We start from the raw sequence: 15,466 nt of genomic DNA, 5'->3' as shown, positions 1-15,466 counted from the left end.
TGCCCGCTGGTATTTAGAGTCAGCCAGGAAAGGGTGTAACGCTCACTTCCAAGCCGCGACTTTTCCATACCGCAGATCCCCTTACGTCAATTGCGTATCCTATCTTTTCAATGGGATCTTCCTAACGCAGGTATTTAGAGTCTTGGCTGAAGTGAGCAGTAGACCCTCTACCGACAAGACTCCAGCCGCAGAAAAAAGTCAGTAGTTAAAGGGACAGTCAAGTCCAAAAAAAACTTTCATTTTTCAAATAGGGCATGTAATCTTAAACAACTTTCCAATTTACTTTTATCAACAATTTTGCTTTGTTCTCTTGGTATTCTAGTTGAAAGCAAACCTAGGGAGGAACATATGATAATTTCTAAGCCCTTGAAGGCCGCCTCTATTTTATTTACTTTTCACAGCAGGGGAGAGCAAGCTCAAGTAGGCCATATAGATAGCATTGTGATCACGCCCGTGGCTAGTGGCAGACACTGCACTAATTGGCTAAAATGCAAGCCAATAGATAATAACTAAAAGTCATGTGATTAGGGGCAGTCAGGAGATGCTTAGATACAAGTTAGTCACAGAAGTAAAAAGTGTATTAATATAACAGTTGTGGTTATGCAAAACTGGGGAATGGGTAATAAAGGGATTATCTATCTTTTTAAACAACAAAAATTCTGGTGTTGACTGTCCCTTTAAGAGCTTTCTGGGCTAACGCCGGTTTATAAAGCTCTTAACTACTGTGCTCTAAAGTACACTAACACCCATAAACTACCTATGTACCCCTAAACCGAGGTCCCCCCACATCGCCGCCACTATAATAAAAAAATGTAACCCCTAATCTGCTGACCGCACACCGCCGCCACCTACATTATCCCTATGTACCCCTAATCTGCTGCCCCTAACATTGCCGACACCTACATAATATTTATTAACCCCTAATCTGCCCCCCCATGTCGCCGCTACCTAACTACACTTATTAACCCCTAATCTGCCGACCGGACCTCGCCACCACTATAATAAATGTATTAACCCCTAAACCGCCGCACTCCCGCCTCGCAAACCCTATAATAAATAGTATTAACCCCTAATCTGCCCTCCCTAACATCGCCGACACCTAACTTCAAGTATTAACCCCTAATCTGCCGACCGGACCTCGCCGCTACTCTAATAAATGTATTAACCCCTAAAGCTAAGTCTAACCCTAACACCCCCCTGAATTAAATATAATTTTAATCTAACGAAATAAATTAAATCTTATTAACTAAAGTCTTCCTATTTAAAACTAAATACTTACCTGTAAAATAAACGCTAATATAGCTACAATATAACAAATAATTATATTGTAGCTATTTTAGGATTTATATTTATTTTACAGGCAACTTTGTATTTATTTTAACTAGGTGCAATAGCTATTAAATAGCTATTTACTATTTAATAGCTACCTAGTTAAAATAATTACAAAATTACCAGTAAAATAAATCCTAACCTAAGTTACAATTAAACCTAACACTACACTATCAATGAATAAATTAAATCAATTAACTACAAGTACCTACAATTAAATAAACTAAACTAAATTACAAAAAAAACAAACACTAAATTATAAAAAATAAAAAAGATTAAAAGAATTTTAAGCTAATTACACCTACTCTAAGCCCCCTAATAAAATAACAAAGCCCCCCAAAATAAAAAAATTCCCTACCCTAATCTAAATTTAAATAGTTAACAGCTCTATTACCTTACCAGCCCTTAAAAGGACCTTTTGTGGGGCATGCCCCAAAGAATTCAGCTCTTTTGCCTGTAAAAAAAACACAATACCACCCCCCAACATTACAACCCACCACCCACATACCCCTACTCTAACCCAAACCCCCCTTAAATAAACCTAACACTACCCCCCTGAAGATCTCCCTACCTTGAGTCGTCTTCACCCAACCGGGCCGAACTCTTCATCCGATGGACCAAATGAAGACATCTGGAGCGGCAGAAGTCTTCATCCTATCCGGGCAGAAGAGGACATCCGGACCGGCATCTTCTATCTTCATCCATCCGACGAGGAGCGGCTCCATCTTCAAGACCTCCGGCGCGGATCATCCTTCTTCAACGACGACTACCCGACGAATGAAGGTTCCTTTAAGTGACGTCATCCAAGATGGCGTCCCTCAAATTCCGATTGGCTGATAGGATTCTATCAGCCAATCGGAATTAAGGTAGGAAAAATCTGATTGGCTGATTGAATCAGCCAATCAGATTCAAGTTCAACCCGATTGGCTGATCCTATCAGCCAATCAGATTGAGCTTGCATTCTATTGGCTGTTCCGATCATAGATGCATAGGGGATGCATAGAAACATAGATAAGAGCCATAGGCCCAGCAAGTCTGCCCAATATTTCCTAAAAGTATTAATTTATCTAGTTCATTGGAAAGCCTTATGTTTGTCCCCCACAGTGTTTGTCATTACCCCTTCTTGTGGAAGTTTATTCCATGAATCAATCATCATTTCTGTAAAGAAGTGCCTTCTTCAAATTACTCCTGAATATACAGTCCTTTAGTATTGAAGTAGTGCCATAGGATAATATTAGTAGTGTTCACAGTTATAGGCTAGAGATGTACAGACCTAGTATAATACTCTAATAATTATGGCATTGATCACAATCAATCAACAGTTGTATTTTCTGTTCTTTTTCAGGCCAAAAAAGGGTACTTATCAATTTGGTGTAACCACAATAGAGCCTTTTTGTCTCTCTCCGCATTTACAAACAGCACTATTTCTCCTATGGGGCCGAAACCATCACAATCACAAACTATCTCAGCACTTTTTCGAGTCACTTTTCAACACCGTTACAAGCCCAGTTATGACTTTTCAAATACAAAAACTAAAGTACTAAAACAGGCTTTTTATACAACTATTTCACAGCTATTTGCAAACAGTCTATTATCTTGCTCATTAACGTACATGAAATCCCTTTATTAAAGCTCCATTCATTGACTTAAGACGTCAGGTCCCTCAAATAATTTTAGAAAGGCATATTTTAGCCTTAGAACTGTGTATCTAGCTATATAATTAGAGTTCCAGATGTAATGCAGAGACCCATACATTGTAATATTAAACTCAAAAAAGTCACCAAAGATTTTGTGTAATTTCTCTCCATGCTGGCGAGTTTTTGATAATCAGGCCATTAGTATGTTTTAACAAAAATGCTTCAAGTAAAAGCTTCACTTGTTCCAGTGATATATTTTGATGTGCATGTAACATATAAAGCATATGTCCGTATGCTGCGCACACGTATTTTGACACTTGTGGATGTGGACAGAGAGCAGATTTGGAATAAAACAATTTACAGTACAAGCCATCACTTGTTATTTCGGAAGGTCCAACTGGTTTATGTCAGTCCATGAAGCTATTGAAACTGTGACAGCAAATGTAATCAAAAAATGCTTCTAATCTAAACTGAAATGCACTCATATGCATACAGCTAAACCATAGTTACATATTTACAAGTAGAAACGTGCACTTTTAGAAACTCAGCATTTGTTTGTATAAATAAATGCTACATATGGCCTTGGGTAGCGGCATTTAGATTTAGATTTGGAGCTGGATTTTTTTCGTCTAACAGTAAAGCACACAAAGATCTGTGCAAATCTTTAGAAATTCATTAGAAAAATGTATCTGATGCTTTTTCAACAACCTTCAAGTCTATGGGGATTTTTTGTACATCTGCATATTACTCTAAGAATAATCTTTGCTTTGAATACATCAATATATCTAGCATTTTTTTTACTATATAATGTCCCTTTAAACAAAAAATAATATGGGCTAGATTACAAGTGGCACGCTAACTTTTGCGCAAGACGAATATCGTTTTTTTGTGTGCGGCAGAAATAGTTTGTGTATTACAAGTTGAAATTAAACGCGATCACGAGAGCGCAATCAGATTTTACACTTGTTGGGTTAGAATGACTGAAACCCTTGCGTAAAAGATAGTGCATTAAAAAAAGTTGCACTTAACCCGTTTACTACCGGGACTTTCAGAGAAGAACTTGCCCAAAATACCGCAGAATTTTAAGCATTTTTGCTATCACACCATTTAAACAGAAATAGAGCCTTGTTTTTTTTTATTTACCTGTCAAAACTATTTTTTTTTTTTTAAGTAGGTAAACCAAGATATTGATCTAGGCCCATTTTGGTATATTTCATGCCACCATTTCACCGCCAAACTTTTTTTTTACAAACTTTGGGTTTCTCACCAAAAATGTTTACATGGCACGCATGGTTGTAAAATCTTCTCTGGGATCCCCTAATTGCAGCTGTGCACCACACGTCTTTTATTCCCAACAGTGAAGGGTTTAATTAGGTAGCTTGTAAAGTTAATTTTAGTTTTAGTGTAGAGATTACCCTCCCACCTGACACTTCTCACCAACCTGATCCCTACCTGAACCCTCCCAAACAGCTCTCTTCCCTCCCTCACCCCCCACTGGTCACCCCCATCTTAAGTACTGGCAGACAGTCTGCTAATATAAAAATTGAAGGCTTTTTTTATTATTTTTTAAAAAATGTTGCAGGGTAGGATGCCCCCTAACTCTCCAACCTCCCTGATCCCTCTCAAAACGCTCTCTAACCCTCCCTCCTGTAACTAATGCTGCCATCTTAAGTATTGGCTGCTGGCTGCCAGTACCTATAAAACCCTTTTTTTTTCAAGCATTTTATTTTTTATGTTGTGTAGTGTTCCCATAACCTCCCACCTCCCGCGTTTACCAGTTAGTGACACCCCACACCACCACACCACATTTTTTCCGTAGTGTAGCACCCCTTTTCTCCCATTTTCTGCAGTGTAGTGCCCTCACACTCCCTCCCTCCAGCTGCTGTGCCATCCACCCGCCTCCCAGATTCCCTCCCGCACCTCCCGCCTCCCAGATTCCCTCCCTCACCTCCCGCTTCCATATGCGGGCAGAATCCTGGAGCTCAGAAACTCCAGCTCCTGGCTGTAATTTAACAGCTGAGACTGGTGGAGCTTCATGAAGCTCAGACGTATATATACGTTGTTCGGTACGATAGGCAAAGTACTGCGCAGCGTATATATACGTCGGATTGGCTTAATAGGTTAACACAACATAATTACATAGGTTAACACAACATAATTAAATACAGTTACACTCAAACAACATAATTACATACAGTTACACTCAAATATTAATGTATGTATATATTAAAAAAAAAAGTTTTAAGGGTTCCAAGCTATTTGGTATATGACAAGGTAATGTAAATACACATACATATACATGTTTTTAAATATGTGTATGTATGTATATATACCTATATATATACAGTATATATATATATATATATATATATATATATAAGTAAACAAATGGTTTGCACTCACTGGTCTTTTAAATTACCTGCCTTTATTAGTGACGTTTCGGGGGAAGGGGATACTGTCCCCGAAACGTCACTAATAAAGGCACGTAATTTAAAAGACCAGTGAGTGCAAGCCATTTGTTTACTTATATATTATATATTATGAGCAGCGCGGTGCTAACTTGCAAGTTATTGTCACTGCTCACTTACCTACAGCGCTGGTATTACAGGTTTTCATAAACCCGGCATTAGCAGGCAATATTACAGCACAAAGCAAAATTGAGCTCCATACCACACTCCAATACCAGCACTGCAATGAGCTGCGGTGAGCTGGTTTTACGTGCTTCTGCACGATTTCCCCATAGACATCAATGGGGAGAGCCGGCTGAAAAAAAAAGCCTAACACCTGCAATAAAGCAGCGTAAAGCTCCGTAACGCAGCCCCATTGATTCCTATGGGGAAACTAAATTTATGTTTACACCTAACACCCTAACATAAACCCTGAGTCTAAACACCCCTAATCTGCCGCCCCCGACATCGCCGCCACCAACATTACACTTATTAACCCCTAATCTGCTGCCCCCGACACCGCTGCCACCTACATTACAGAACCCCTAATCTGCCGCCCCCAATGTTTCCGCCACCTACATTAAACTTATTAACCCCTAATCTGCCGCCCCTGACATTGCCGCCACCTACCTACACTTATTAACCCCTAATCTGCCACCCCCAATGTCTCCGCCACCTACATTACACTTAATGACCCCTAATCTGCCGCCCCCAATGTCGCCGCCACCTACCTACTCTTATTGACCCCTAATCTGCCGCCCCCTACGTCGCCGCCACTATACTAAAGTTATTAACCCCTAACCCTAAGTCTAACACTAACACCCCTAACTTTAATGTAATTAAAATAAATCTAAATAAAACCTACTATTAATAACTAAATAATTCCTATTTAAAACTAAATACTTACCTGTAAAATAAAACCTAATATAGCTACTATATAACTAATAGTTACATTGTAGCTAGCTTAGATTTTATTTTTATTTCACAGCTAAGTTTGTATATATTTTAACTAGGTAGAATAGTTAGTAAATAGTTATTAACTATTTACTAACTACCTAGCTAAAATAAATACAAATTTACCTGTAAAATAAAACCTAACCTACCTTACACTAACACCTAACCTTACACTACAATTAAATAAATTACATAAAATAAATACAATTAACTAAATTACAAAAAAAATAAACACTAAATTACACAAAATAAAAAAGAAATTATCAGATATTTAAACTAATTACACCTAATCTAATAGCCCTATCAAAATAAAAAAGCCCCCCCCCCCCCAATAAAAAAAACCCTAGCCTAAACTAAACTACCAAAAGCCCTTAAAAGGGCCTTTTGCGGGGCATTGCCCCAAAGAAATCAGCTCTTTTACCTTTAAAACAAAAATACAACCAACCCCCCCAACAGTAAAACCCACCACCCACACAACCAACCCCCCAAATAAAATCCTAACTAAAAAAAACCTAAGCTCCCCATTGCCCTGAAAAGGGCATTTGTATGGGTATTGCCCTTAAAAGGGCACTTAGATCTTTTTCTGCCCAAACCCTAATCTAAAAATAAAACCCACCCAATAAACCCTTAAAAAAAACTAACACTAACCCCTGAAGATCCACTTACAGTTTTTGAAGACCTGACATCCATCCTCAACGAAGCGGCAGAAGTCTTCAGCGAAGCTGGCAGAAGTCTTCAGCGAAGCCGGCAGAAGTCTTCATCCAAGTGGGCCGAAGTCTTCATCCAAGCCGACAGAAGTCTTCATCCAGACGGCATCTTCTATCTTCATCCATCCGGCACGGAGCAGCTCCATCTTCAAGACATCTGGCGCGGAGCATCCTCTTCAATCAACGTCTTCTTGAAGAATGAAGGATCCTTTAAATGATGTCATCCAAGATGGCGTCCCTTGAATTCCGATAGGCTGATAGAATTCTATCAGCCAATCGGAATTAAAGGTGAAAAAATCCTATTGGCTGATCCAATCAGCCAATAGGATTGAGCTTGCATTCTATTGGCTGATTGGAACAGCCAATAGAATGCGAGCTCAATCCTATTGGCTGATTGGATCAGCCAATAGGATTGAAGCTCAATCCTATTGACTGATTGCATCAGCCAATAGGATTTTTTCACCTTTAATTCCGATTGGCTGATATAATTCTATCAGTCAATCAGAATTCAAGGGACGCCATTAGGGTTTGGGTAGAATAAGAGCTAAATGCCCTTTTAAGGGCAATGCCCATCCAAATGCCCTTTTCAGGGCAATGGGGAGCTTAGGTTATTTTAGATAGGTTTTTATTTGGGGGTTGGTTGTGTGGGTGGTGGGTTTTACTGTTGGGGGGTTCTTTGTATTTTTTATTACAGTTAAAAGAGCTGAGTTCTTTGGGGCAATGCCCTGCAAAAGGCCCTTTTAAGGGCTATTGACAGTTTAGTTTAGGCTAGGGGTTTTTTTATTTTGGGGGGGCTTTTTTATTTTGATAGGGCTATTAGATTAGGTGTAATTAGTTTAAATATTTGATCATTTCTTTTTTATTTTGTGTAATTTAGTGTTGTTGTTTTTTTTGTAATTTAGTTAAATGTATTTAATTAATGTAATTTATTTAATTGTAGTGTAAGGTTAGGTGTTAGTATAACTCAGGTTAGGTTTTATTTTACAGGTAAGTTTGTATTTATTTTAGCTAGGTAGTTAGTAAATAGTTAATAACTATTTAGTAACTTTTCTACCTAGTTAAAATACATACAAACTTGCCTGTGAAATAAAAATAAAACCTAAGCTAGCTACAATGTAACTATTAGTTATATTGTAGCTATCTTAGGGTTTATTTTACAGGTAAGTATTTAGTTTTAAATAGGAATTATTTAGTTAATAATAGGAATTTTGAATTAGATTTATTTTAATTATATGAAAGTAGGGGGTGTTAGGGTTAGACTTAGGGTTAGGGGTTAATAACTTTAGTATAGTGGCGGCGACGTTGGGGGTGGCAGATTAGGGGTAATAATATTTAACTAGTGTTTGCGATGCGGGAGTGCGGCAGTGTGGGGGTTAATATGTTTATTATAGTGGCGGCAATGTCCGGAGCGGCAGATTAGGGGTTAATAATTTTATTTTAGTGTTTGCGATGCGGGAGGGCCTCGGTTTAGGGGTTAATAGGTAGTTTATGGGTGTTAGTGTACTTTTTAGCACTTTAGTTATGAGTTTTATGCTACAGCTTTGTAGTGTAAAACTCATAACTACTGATTTTAAAATGCGTTACAAATCTGCAAACTGTAAATGGATCTTCAGGGGTTAATATTAGGTTTTTTAAGGGTTTATTGGGTGGGTTTTATTTTTAGCTTAGGGTTTGGACTGAAAAAGAGCACAATGCCCTTTTTAAGGGCAATGCCCATCCAAATGCCCTTTTCAGGGCAATGGGGAGCTTACGCTTTTTAGATAGGGTTTTATTTGGGGGGTTTGGTTGTGTGGGTGGTGGGTTTTACTGTTGGGGGTTGTTTGTATTTTTTTTTACAGGTAAAAGAGCTGATTTCTTTGGGGCAATGCCTCGCAAAAGGCCATTTTAAGGGCTATTGGCAGTTTAGTTTAGGCTAGGGGTTTTTTTATTTGGGGGGGCTTTTTTATTTTGATAGGGCTATTAGATTAGGTGTAATTAGTTTAAATATTTGATCATTTCTTTTTCATTTTGTGTAATTTAGTGTTTATTATTTTTTGTAATTTAGTTAATTGTATTTAATTAATGTAATTGATTTAATTGTAGTGTAATGTTAGGTGTTAGTTAGTGTAAGACAGTTAAGGTTTTATTTTACTGGTAACTTTGTATTTATTTTAACTAGGTAGCTTGTAAATAGTTAATAACTATTTACTAACTAGTCTACCTAGTTAAAATAAATACAAACTTACCTGTGAAATAAAAATAAAACCTAAGATAGCTACAATGTAACTATTAGCTTAAGTATTTAGTTTTAATTAGGAATTATTTAGGTATTAATTGTAATTTTTATTTAGACTTATTTTAATTATGTTAAAGTTAGTGGGTGTTAGGGTTTAGGGTGGGTTAATAAGTGTATGTAGGTTGCGGCGATGTTAGGGACAGCAGATTAGGGGTTAATAATATTTAACTAGTGTTTACGATGCGTAAGTGCGGCAGTTTAGGGGTTAATATGTTTATTATAGTGGCGGTGATGTCCGGAGTGGAAGATTAGGGGTTAATAATTTTATTTTAGTGTTTGCGATGCGGGAGGGCCTCAGTTTAGGGGTTAATAGGTAGTTTATGGGTGTTAGTGTACTTTTTAGCACTTTAGTTATGAGTTTTATGCTACAGCTTTGTAGTGCAAAACCCATAACTACTGACTTTCAGTTTACGGTATGGATCTTGACGGTAATTTTTGGCTGGTCAGACAGACTCGTAATACCGGTGCTATGGAAGTCTCATTGAAAAAGGACTTTTTGAAAGCTGCTGTAGTTACGCTGCGTTATGGCCAAAAAAGTGTGCGGTGCAGAAATACCTGCAAGACCCGTAATACCAGTGGTATTGAAAAAGCAGCGTTATGAGGCTATCTAGCCGATTGTTTCTCCTGCATGCACCCTGGCAAGCTGACCGTGAAGTGCGAGTGCTCTCCTGTTGCTATAATTATATATATACACATAGATAGATAGATAGATAAATAGATAGATATGGATGTGTGTACAGATGTATTTAAGTATTTATGTGTTTTACTGTATATTTATGGTACATATTTCACATTCCAGTATTCTTCACTTACAGGATAATGTAATTTGTATTGTAAATACATATTTCTCTATATATCTGCATATACCTATACATCTATTCCTATGGATATGTAGGTATAGATATCAGCTTTACATTAACAGTATCATATATATATATATATATATATATATATATATATATATATATATATATATATATATATATAATTAAAAATAAAAATTACATTATTTTGAATGTGAAAAACATAGAATTGTAAAATATGCATAACTCGGAATGGGGTTCATGATTTAAGTCTAATGTGGTATCAGGTTAGAGTACATGAATAAATGCTAACTTCAATACACGTTATTGAAATATTAAATATAAAATATGAATAAAAAGTATTAACAATTATTATATATACTGTAACATATTTATATATATATATATATATATATATATATAGTCTATGGATTATTTAAAAAAAAGTATGCAGTATGTATAATCATTTTTAATATTTTTTAATAATACTTTTTAATCTTTTATATTTAATATTTCAATAATAAGCACTGAAGTTAGCAGGAATAGGAATAGATATTCATGTTTAGGTACATACAGCTATATATAGAAATATATATTTAAAATAAAAATTACATTATCCTGAATGTGAAGAACATTGGAATGTAAAATATTCATAACTCCCATGAAATTTTGTGCACTGTGCTTCTAAGTGGCCTGTGTTACAAGTGGCGAGTTATGAACTAGAGTTAGAAACTGGAGGGGAAACTGCAGGTTAACCTGCACAATGCTCTCCATGTCTTATCTGCTATTTCTGTCTGCCCTTCTCCTAAAACTCACTGCACTTCCCTGTAGCAACAATAACCCCCACACTATCCATATCTCACCCTCCCTTCTCTCATCCCCTATGCTTTCCTCTCATGAACTACTCTGTCTCCTTAGAAATACTTCCCCATCTAACTCTCCTGTGCTTAATCATACCCGCTCCTACAAGTCTCACTCAAACCTTCTGTCACTCACACTCCTACTACTGCTTGCTGCTGGTGACATCTCTCCTAACCCTGGCCCTGCAGCAATCACCACACTTTTACACTCTCACTCAGTCTCACACTCCAAAAACTCTAGGTCATGCAATCCTAACAATCTCATCTCTATTAACCCACAGCGCTTATCCCCTCTCTTTTCTTGTGCTCTTTAGAATGCACGCTCTGTCTGTAACACATTTACAACTATTCACGACCTGTTTGTTTCTAACGCTTTCAATCTTCTAGCAATTACTGAAACCTGGTTATCATCTTCTGACACTGCTTCCATTGCTGCTCTCACGCACGGGTGTCTCCACTTTAGCCACACACCTAGGCCAGGTGAGAGACATGGTGGCGGCGTTGGTATCTTACTCTCCCCCTCCTGCTCCTATCAGTACCTGCATCCTCATCCATCTCTCTCCTTTTCCTCCTTTGAAGTCCACTGAATCCATCTGTTCTCCCCCCTCTCCCTCAAGGTGGCAGTTATCTATCACCCCCTGGACCAACCTCCCAATTCCTTGATAACTTTGCTGCCTGGCTTTCTCAATTTCTCTCTACAAATACACATGCTCTAATACTGGGGTACTTCAACATCCCCATTGATAACCCATCCGCCCTTGCTGTCTCTAAGCTTCTCTCATTCACAAACTCCTTTGGTCTCTCACAATCCACCCTTTTCCCTACTCACCGCGATGGACACTCTGTTAATCTGGTATTCTCCTACCTTTGCTCTCTCTCTCTGATGTCACCTGTTGCCCATTTCACCTCTCAGACCATCATCTGCTCACCTTTAATCTTGATATACAGGCTAAACCTACTTCTTCCCCTCACCCCCACACCTGTAGAAATCTGTGCACTTTGGATCCTCTCCAACTTTCCAACCTTATTAAAAAACACCTTCCCCACACTTTCACGATATCCTGCCCTGACCTTGCTACAACCCACTGTAACAATACTCTCTCCTCTGCACTTGACACTTTTGCTCCTCCCCAAATACGCAAAACCCCATGTCGTCAGCTCTAACCCTGGCACTCTAAGCAAACATGCTACCTGCAAAAATGCTTCTGTGTTGCTGAACGTGCCTGGAGGAAATCCCGCTCTGAACCAGATTTCCTCCACTATAAGTTTATTCTTTATTCTTACTCCTCTGCCCTTCATTTAGCCAAACAAACCTACTTATCTTCTTTTATATCTACTCACTCCTCAAACCCTAAACGTCTCTTCTCCAATTTCAACTCTCTCCTCTATCCACCTGCACCACCCCCTACATCTGCCTTTAGTGCTCAAGACCTGGCAGACTACTTTTTCAACAAAGCACTTACCATCCAAAGTAATATCCCAACACAAGACTGCAACCTTCCATCTCCGCCCCGGCCACCCCCTCCACCACTCTCAGCACCTTCCCTTCAACCACTGAGAATGAAGTGAGTTCCCTATTGTCTTCCTCACACCTCACTACCTGCCCACTTGACCCTATCCCTTCACAGCTAATACCTTCTCTGTCTTCTACCCTCACTCCATCTCTTACTCACATATTCAACCTATCCCTTACTACCAGTTCCTTCCCATCTTCCTTCAAACATGCAAAGGTCACCCCCATCCTCAAATAACCCTCCCTCGACCCCAATTCTCTGGCAAACTACCACCCGATATCACTGTTTCCACTAGCTTAAAAAATCCTGGAAAAACTCGTTTTCGATCGCCTAACCCACTTCTTGTCCTCCAACTCACCTTGCAATCTGGCTTCTGTCCCCAACACTCAACTGAGACTGCCCTCACCAAGGTTACTAATGATCTTCTTTCTGCTAAAAACAACGGCCACTACTCTATACTTATCTTAACTGTCTGCTGCATTTGACCATCCCCTTCTCCTATGGACTCTCAGCTCCCTTGGGCTCTCTGACAGTGCCTTCTCCTGGATCCACTCTTATCTCTCTAACAGGTCCTTTTCTGTCTCCTTTTCTGGCAACTCCTCCTCTCCATTGCCTCTGTCTGATGGAGTACCTCAAGGCTCTGTTCTGGGTCCTCTACTCTTCTCTATTTATACTTCCACACTGGGTGAACTTATCAATAGCTATGGCTTCAACTATCACCTCTATGATGATGATACTCAGATCTACCTATCCACCCCTGCACTCTCCCCTTCTGTCCTTTCTCACATCAGTGTCTGTTTATCTGGTATTTCTTCTTGGATAGCCTCTCACCAACTAAAAATCAACATGTTCAAGACTGACCTCCTTCTAATCCCCCATCTAATTCTACCCTGGTTTCTAACTTTTCAATCACTGTTGGTGACACTACTATCTCCCCATCACCCCAAGTCCACTGCCTAGGAGTTACACTTGACTCCAATCTGTCCTTCATACCCCACATCCAATTGCTTTCTTCATTCTGTCACAACCACCTACGCAATATCTCCATAATGTGTCCGTTTCTGAGGGCTGAAATTACTAAACAGCTAATCCACTCCCTGGTATTTTCCCGACTTGACTACTGTAATAACCTACTAACTGGCCTCCCTCTCTCCTGCCTCTCCCCTCTTCAATCCATCCTAAATGCCTCTGCTAGGCTAATCCACCTCTCCCGACGCTCTGTATCTGCTGCACCTCTCTGCAAGTCCCTTCACTAGCTCCCCATTCACAGCAGAATTAAATTAAAAATTCTCACCCTGACGTACAAAGCCCTTACCAACGCAGCACCCCCACCTGTCCTCACTCACTCATCAACAAATATACTCAAGCCCACCCCCTAAGATCCAACAATGACCTGCTCCTTGCATCTTCTACCATAACCTCCTCCCATGCTAGTCTACAGGACTTCTCTCGTGCGGCACCAACCATCTGGAACGCACTTCCTCGAGCTGTCAGACTTTCCCCTAACCTTTCCCCCTTTAATCGCTCCCTAAAGACCATTTTGTTCAGAGAAGCCTAGCTCCAAATCAGTAACAAATTAATTACACTTGCCTAATAGTTGCCCTCATGTAACTCCACACTAACATCATTCCCACCTTTGCAGTCCCCACCTCCTGTTTCTCACCCTCCTACCCATCTAGATTGTAAGTTCCCACGGGAACAGGGCCCTCAATTCCCCCTGTATTTGTTTGTTAAACTTTGTTGTTTTTTATATTGTATTGTACTGTACTTTTATCTTTGTACCCATGGACAGCGCTGCGGAATCTGTTGGTGCTTTATAAATAAAGATAGGTGTTAGTTTTTTTCTTTTGTGCTTTCCATTGACTTCTATGGGGAGAATACGTTAACACGGTAGCGGACGTCAGATTTTGCTCACGCACAAGCTTTTTGCTTTTCAACTTGTAATATGCACACTACCAGACGTGCGCAAAAAACTTACTTCTAGCTAAGTTTACTCTTGAGTGAAAGTGCTAAATAGCGTGCCACTTGTAAGCTGGCCCTATGTGGTGAATTAAGAAAATGCAAATAATGGGAAGTTGGTTGTCTTGTTGTTATGTTATTAATACTGTAAAATTACAATACAAATGATTTAGTTAAAGTTCAGCTTTAAATACTCATAATAAATAATTATAGTTTTCTATCTTAAAGGGACACAAAACCCAAAATAATTGTTTTGTGATTCAGACAGAGTATACAATTTAAAAAAGTTTTCAAATTTACTTCATTCTCATTGTATCCTTTGTTGAAGAGATATCTAGATAGGTAATGTGCACATTTCTGGAGCATTACATGACAAGAAACGCTGCTGCAACCTACTGTTCTTGCAAATGTATAGCATAGCTATAAAACCGCTGCAATATATTGCTCCAGCCACGTGCACCTTCCTACCTGCTTTTCAATAAAGAATACCAAGAGAATAAAGTAAATTTGATAACAGAAGTCATTGTTTTAAATTTTACACTATTAATTTTTGGGGGGTTTGTGTCTTTTTAAGTAGAAATGTCAACAACTTTTGAGATGTTTATTTATTTCTGCTACACTTGACAGAATGTTTTAACTCTTTTTAATCATTGGAACTGTGTACTTTTGGTTGGCTCAGTTAACTAGATCTTCGGGGTTAAAGCAAACAATCAATTTGCTCTGGTTGTGAGAAGGCCACAGGTTACCAAAAAGGAGAGCTTTTGATAAACATTTGGTGAGAAAATATTTACTCAACTGTGTCACGGCTGCTATTCCCTACCCAAAGGCTCCCTGCTGCTAAACTGCATCTGTTATTTTCATGATCTTTATTGAAGTGAATGAGCAGTAAAATACTGTCTGACTGGCATTTGAGGTGATGATCAGTAAAATACCACATGTGACTTTTCATTTAAACAGCCTTATGAGCCGTGATGGTATGTT

This window comes from Bombina bombina, chromosome 2 (genome assembly GCF_027579735.1).
Source record: "Bombina bombina isolate aBomBom1 chromosome 2, aBomBom1.pri, whole genome shotgun sequence".
NCBI classification, from domain to species: domain Eukaryota; kingdom Metazoa; phylum Chordata; class Amphibia; order Anura; family Bombinatoridae; genus Bombina; species Bombina bombina.
The sequence above is the reverse complement of the archived record's forward strand: the minus strand, read 5'-3'. Positions refer to the sequence as shown.